General features: G+C 26.4%; 1 long non-coding RNA gene across 1 annotated transcript in view; it reads left to right on the top strand.

Annotated features, from left to right (window-relative positions):
• The first annotated feature begins 231 nt into the window (after positions 1-231).
• The window catches only part of LOC112797310 (uncharacterized), a 25,981-nt gene continuing 18,323 nt past the window's right edge, over positions 232-7,889 (top strand). Inside the window, exons 1-4 of the long non-coding RNA XR_011881387.1 lie at positions 232-351; positions 455-795; positions 900-1,100; positions 1,194-1,367. This is a non-coding gene — a long non-coding RNA (uncharacterized lncRNA). The remainder of the gene's footprint in view (positions 352-454; positions 796-899; positions 1,101-1,193; positions 1,368-7,889) is intronic.

Below are 7,889 nucleotides of genomic sequence, written 5' to 3' on the forward strand. Positions count from 1 at the left end.
TTTTAATATAAAAAATAAAAAAACAAAACAAAAAATTGACTAATATAAATTTGATTATAAAAATTATAAAAAGGACTAATATAAATTTATCAAAAAAAAATTTAATAAAAAATAGAAATTATAGTTATATTTTAAAAAGAATATGTATTGTACATAATACTTTTAATTTTTTTATTTTTTATTATAAAAAAGTATATTATTCACTTTTCACCCAACTTTTCTCTTAACTGTATTATTACCCATTTGGTGGTGGAATATGCAATAGCATCTCCTTTCGCATAAATATTATGCCCATCCACAAACAAGAATTCATTTCAGATCAAAACATGAGCTACTCAACTGAGCCCTGAGGTCTGATTTCCTTTTAACTTCTATCTTATTATTATCATTATTTGTGTTGCTTTTTTTAATTAACCTTTTCTTGAACGAAAAACTATGTCACTTCCATTTGCAGCTACCTTCAATTACCAGAGACAAGCCACCATTAACTACTTCATCAATGTCTACAACCCAACCATCATCAACCTAATAGCAACCACTCATCCAGATCCCTTCATTATTCGCCGCCACAAAATCTACGCTTTCATTCTTTTTGCACTCCTAGCATTTCTTCAAATCCAGAACACCGGAAGCACACCATCACCGTTCCATGATCACCCTGTCACAACCCAAGCTTGTTTTCTTGCCATTTTTTGTTACTTCCTAGCCTTCATGGCCTCGCTGCGTTTGCCTCAGTATTCTTCTCAGTTAAGCACAGCCATGGCCGCTTTCGGTTCGTTCTCCTCGGCTACCTTGGTAACACTGCTTATTCCTGAATCTTGGTGGAACTTTAGATATGTTTTTTATGTTTTAGTTGGCATGGTTGAGTTGCATCCACTTCTAACTGTGCTCTATGACAGGTACATTCTGAGATCTGTCTTGAGAATGAGGAGATCGTGGCAGCAAAATTCCCAAAGGCAACAACAACTCTTGCCACTGAGATACATGGATCTGATGAGTAGAGAGCACAGTAATAATACTGTGTACTTGATGGAAGCACCATTGGAAGTTGCTGTTGTAGAGAGGGCTTCTTTTATTTAGAGAGGGCTGGAAGAAAATAAGTAACTGCCACTCGAAGCTACCAAGTTCCTCTATCTTGTTACGTATTGTAGAGTTCTATTTCCGTTACCGTTGTTTTTATTTTTACTTTGCAGGTTTTCTTTCTGTTCATGGGAGTTGCTGTACCAATGTTATTCAGTAATGAGTTAATGAAGTATATATAACTTTCAGCCTTCAGTCTTCTTCTCTCTCACCTCGAAGCTCGGGATCAAGGATTTATACATCATCATTCATTCATCAGTGCTGCAATTTTCTTTGATTCGCGCGCGGTAAGAGAAATCTTTAGTTTTCATTCCTCGCCATGTTGACTGATCTATATCACTATTCACTACCACAAAGATAAAGTTTAGCCAGTAAATTTTAACCACGAACACTAAATTGTGATCAAAATAAATGAACATATCTTTTATTTATTACAAAACATTGTTTATAATGGCTAAAATTTAATTTTTTGTTATAAATAATATTTTTCGTAATCTTTGAATTCGAAGGTTATATTTCTAAAACTCTACTTTCTCTTTACGAGTCATAGTAGTCCTATTTTGAATAAATTTATTTTTTTTAAATAAATTTATTAATTTATATTATTATTTTTTTAAATATTTTGACATTAATACAAATTTATGAAATAAAATTTAAAAATGTAAAAAATGAATTTAAATAAAATAAAAAATTATAAAAATAAAGATAATATTCTAATATTTGAATTAATTATAAAGATAAAATTTATTTAGTTAAAATAATATAATTTGAATAAATAATAACATGTTCAATAATTTTTAGTAAAAAAATATTTTTAGTGAATTTTTTACTAAAAATAATTATTTTATTATTTGTTGAATTTAAAAAAAATAAAAATAAGTTAAAAAATAGTTTTTATATACATAATTTAGTACTTATTATGTATCTTTGTGAGTATTGTATTCTAATTATATGCATAATTATCTTTTTAAAAATTATTTTATAAAATTATAAATTAATTTTTTTATTTATACTATTATTTAATTGATATATACTATTAATTAATTATTTTATTATATTATTTATACTATATATACTATTATTTTTTATTTATACTATTATTGAATTGATATATACTATTAATTCATTATTTATACTATTTAATTATATTTTAGATAATTTCTTGTTGAGTTGATAATTAAAAGTTCGTTAAATAATTTGATAGATTTGATTAAATTCTCAGTTTTATTAGGTAGATAATGACTTTTGTAAATAATGTGAATAATGGACTCTAGAATTATCCCAATAAAGTAAAAAAACACTCCACCCCAAATTATTTCTTAACCCTTAATATTAAAATAACCATCTGCACATCTAATGAATTGAATATCGAGTCATTGTTAACTGTGCATGAATAAATCAAATCAAAAGAAATAACCATCCAATTAAACATAATCAACATAATCATCTGCATACTTATTGAATTGAACATCCGACATATCCATTGTTTACATTGTTTAGTATTCTCATTGTCTTCCTATACTTTTTTTAATTATTATTTAATAATTTTCAACTATCGACTTCATATACAATTAACTAATAAATGCTTACTATATTTCAAAAAAATAATACTAATAAATTAATATTTTTAATTAATATCAATTAATTTTTAAAAAAATTTTGTTTATTTTAAATTCTAATTCCTAACAAAAAATAATTAATTTTAAGTTTTAATATGTTTCGTATTGCACGGAATAATTAATAAAAATATATAAAATTTTTTATTAAAAGAATTAAACAAAAAATATATATAATAATTATTACTATAAATATTTTACAAAATTATAATTAAAATCAAAATTTAATGATTTTAATGTTAAAAATAACTCGTATTTGTATTAACTAATTTGGATTGGTTGAGTGATCATTTTACTTCTCTACTTAAACAAGTATTAGGATTTTGAATCCGTTTTGTATATGTAACAACTTTTTATTTACTAGTACAGCAGATCTTTAATAAATGGAGTTTCAATTCGTGATAGATTTATTCTGAGCCTATCGGGTTAGAAAATAGGTAAAAAAAAATAGTATTTATCTTGAAAATAGAACAATTCTCATTGATATATAATAATAATTATAGAGATTTATCTTTGTTAAAATTTAACTATGACAATTTTATTTGTTGGTATCATATTCATGCATAAAGTCAACACAATATGATAAACGATGTTACTAGTTAAAATTTCATATTTTATAACATAATTTTCAAGTTTTCAAACTTATAGACTTATATCATTACAAAAACTATTAAATTGATTAATAATCTTTGGTAATATTATCAAAATACCATCATTGTATTAGTTTGTGTGAAAAGAAGTCATAATCATTTTTGTTATTTAATATATAATTTATTCTATTGAAAAATGAATTATCATTCCTAAATTGGTAAACACATTTTTTTCATATTTTATACTATTTTATTTGGCATAATTGCCATTAAAAAAATAAATAACTACACTATCTTATAATATAATGTATAAAGTAATTTTTTATTTTAAAATAAATTTTGGTAAGTAAGATAAAACTTAAAATAAGTTTTTTATACAAATTTAAATTTGAATTTAAAATTGATTAACAACTCACCTTTTTTAAATTTTAATAACAAAAACAAAATTAGTTCGATACAAATTAAAATATTCAGCATTAAATAATTTTAATCATTTAAATTTCAATTACCAAAAATTGAATTTAAAATTAATTATAACTTAATAATTGATAATACATACATATATATACATATATATATATATTAATTAGTACGCAAACAATAATATCTAATATATAATTTTTTTTGATATAGCTAATAATTTATTGAAAATTAATTTATTGTCTAAATTTATTTTTATAAATTTTATAGTATGTGATAGTGATATTATTTTTATTATTATTTAAAAAATTATTCATATTTTTTATTATATATAATTAACTGAATTAATAATTTTTATTATTATTTTTTTACCCAAAAGATCATGTTTATACTATTTATATATTTTTTCAATGCTAATAAATAAAAAATATTTGTATTATTATGTTTATTATCCTGTATAATAGCTTAAGTTGTTTATTTTGTATGTTAAATAATATAAATTATATTTTGTATATTAAATTTATTATGATTATTATCCTGTATAATAGCTTAAGTTGTTTATTTTGTATGTTAAATAATATAAATTATATTTTGTATATTAAATTTATTAATTTATTCATATTAAAAAGAAAAAATTATGCAATTAATCATGTTTAGTTGATTTACATAAATTATCTTTATAAAAAAATAAAAAAATAATTTATCATATCTAATGATTTTTTATATACGTGATATCATGTATATATTAAGATGATTTATTTTAATTATGTGAGTGATTCTTATTATTATTCACTTTTTATTACGTTAGTAAATAATATTTAAAACTAAAAAAGAGAAAAAAGATAATTATAATTTTTTTTAGTTTGATTAAAAAATCTCTTGTAAGTATATCCAACTTTTATATATACTAAATGTAATAATATTTAATAATATAGTATTTGTTACAATAATGACTCAAAACATTAAGTGAGGAAGATCAGCCTAGATCTATTGTTAGGATCCCAAATTCGAATTAGGTTCATTATCTTAGGATCCAATGCAGATGAAGCTACATATTCCATCTTAAATCGGCTCAAATAGAATTTTTGTTATTAGTTAGAGATGGTAATGGATACTCCTGTGGACGTGGCGAACCCCTTTTAATTATCTCTTAAGGAAATGCAGATACCATAATTATTTATGGATATTCTTTTGAAATTTTTTAAAAAAATTAACAAAAAAATTATAATATAATAATAATAATAAAATAATCAATTCAATATAATTCAATACAATTCATAATATATTTACTATAAAAAATAATATTTCAAAAAAAAATATAAAAATATCTTCTAACATAATAACATAACATAATTTTTTGGACAAGACTGAGCGACATAGTAACGAACTTAAGAGATAGAGAAAGTGAGTTATATATATATATATATATATATATATATATATATATATATATATATATATATATATATATGTATATATACACCAGTTGGCCCTTAAAAAGGGATCTAGGAGGGAAAAGGGGAAGAAGGTGACAAAAGCAAAAGTCAGAAAAATGAATGCAGATGCAAGAACAAGGAAATAAATATGAAGTTAGATGCGACGGTAGTCCGCACGCATATGCAGGTTAGGTATGAGGTTAGATGTGGCGGTAGTCTGTACACATATGCAGATGCAGAAAAGTAAATATGAAAACACAAAAATGAAGAACTTAAGTTTTATTGAATGATTAGAAGAGAAAGAAGAGGAAAGAAGAAGAGTTGGAGAGCTTACAAGGGAACTCTCAGAGCTTCTCTCACTAACTTCTCTCTATGTGTTTCTAAACTAAAGGGTGTCTTACAATGAGAACAAGGCCTCTTTTTATAATTGAAGATACTACTGTGTCTACAGTACAGGTGAAGATGACCGGTACTATTTCTATAGTACAGGTTGATATGATTTTGAATTTAGTGATTACATAAATTTTGAGATTAAAGGCTAATCCTCTCCGAGGTTAATTCCAAAGTAGTCATCTTCATTTTGGTTATAACCGCTTGAGGATTCTGTTGACAAAGTAGGATTTTCTTTGTGTTTTTCATCTTCTTCGATCATCTGCATGATTTGCTGAAGGTGTTTTGCCAAGGATTCTTTTGATTGAGCTCCTGCAAGGGCTGCAGCTATTTGAGCTTTCTGATTGAGAAACGAAGCCGTTTCTGGATCTGAAATCTTCTGACTGTGTGCATTGTTTTTGAACCATTCTCTAACCTTATCTGGATAGGCCATTGATGAATCAAATTGAGACCACCATTTTACGTAACCATGCTTTTGTAGGATTGGAAGTGATTTACAGTGGTCTGATTTTGCATATTTGTATTGCTAGGAAAATACCCATACTAGTGAAAAATTTGAGAAAAATTTTAATATTACAGGAATACATGATTAAATATTACAAGGATAAAACCAATCCTGAATTTATAACCCATTCAACTATCCAAATCCTCAGAATTTTGTCCCAAAACAATTTGGGAACAACCTAAACAAAATTCAAAAATTTTCTCAAAATTATGACCCAATAGGTTTTAATTATTGGGACTACATGGAAGCCTGGACTAAAGTATTTTGGTTTCAAAATACTCAGTACAAACATTGATGGTTAATCTATTTTAAAAGAAAAACCAATTATGTTTTTCCAAATTGGTTCTACCAATGGTGGGACTTCTTTGAGCCAATCCTTGAAATTCTACCCTCACCAACAGATGAAGGGTATAAACTTTTTCAATCAAAATGTAACAGCCAGGAATCATGTATTCCTGTAAATGATAAAATTTTTCTCAAATTTTTCACTAGCATGGGTATTTTCCTGGCAATACAAATATGCAAAATCAGACCACTGCAAATCACTTCCAATCCTACAAAGGCATGGTTATGTAAAATGGTGGTCTCAATTTGATTCATCAATGGCCTATCTAGATAAGGTCAGAGAATGGTTCAAAAATAATGCACACAGTCAGAAGATTTCAGATCCAGAAACAGCTTCGTTTCTTAATCCGAAAGCTCAAATAGCTGCAGCCCTTGCAGGAGCTCAATCAAAAGAATCCTTGGCAAAACACCTTCAGCAAATCATGCAGATGATCGAAGAAGATGAAAAACACAAAGAAAATCCTACTTCGCCAGCAGAATCCTCAAGCGGTTATAATCAAAATGAAGATGACTGCTTTGGAATTGACCTCGAAGAGGATTAGCCTTTAATTTCAAAATTTATGTAATCACTAAATTCAAAATCATATCAACCTGTACTGTAGAAATAGTACGGTCATCTTCACCTGTACTGTAGACACAGTAGTATCTTCAATTATAAAAGGAGGCCTTGTTCTCGTTGTAAGGCACCCTTTAGTTTAGAAACACATAGAGAGAAGTTAGTGAGAGAAGCTCTGAGAGTTCCCTTGTAAGCTCTCCAGCTCTTCTTCTTCCTTCATCTTTCTTTTCCAATCATTCAATAAAACTTGAGTTCTTCATTTTTGTGTTTTCATATTTACTTTTCTGTATCTGCATATGTGTGCGGACTACCACCACATCTAACGTCATACCTATCCTGCATATGCGTGCGGACTACCGCCGCATCTAACTTCATATTTATTTCCTTGTTCTTGCATCTGCATTCATTTTTCTTACTTTTGCTTTTGCCACCTTCTTCCCCTTTTCCCTTCTATATCCCTTTTCAAGGGCCAACTGCTTTTGCTTTTGCCACCTTCTTCCCCTTTTCCCTTCTATATCCCTTTTCAAGGGCCAACTGGTATCATATATATATATATATATATATATATATATATATATATATATGTGTGTGTGTGTGTGTGTGTGTGATAAAATAAAAGCAATTGAAGAAAAAATTAAGAAAGAATTATGTAGTCTAAACCCCACAGCTTTTCAGAATAAAAAATTACATGAAATATCTTTACCATATGAAGATGGGTTTAATGAAAAAATATACCAACAAAGGCAAAACCGATACATATGAACAAAGTGTATCTAGAATATTGTAAAAAATAAATACAAGAATATTTGGATAAGGGACTAATAAGGCCTTCAAAATCACCTTGGAGCTGTACAGGCTTCTATGTGATAAAAGCATCTGAAATAGAAAGAGGTGCTCCAAGATTAGTTATTAATTATAAACCTCTAAACAAGGTATTAAAATGGATTAGGT

The sequence above is a fragment of the Arachis hypogaea genome, chromosome 4, assembly GCF_003086295.3.
Source record: "Arachis hypogaea cultivar Tifrunner chromosome 4, arahy.Tifrunner.gnm2.J5K5, whole genome shotgun sequence".
NCBI classification, from domain to species: Eukaryota; Viridiplantae; Streptophyta; class Magnoliopsida; order Fabales; family Fabaceae; genus Arachis; species Arachis hypogaea.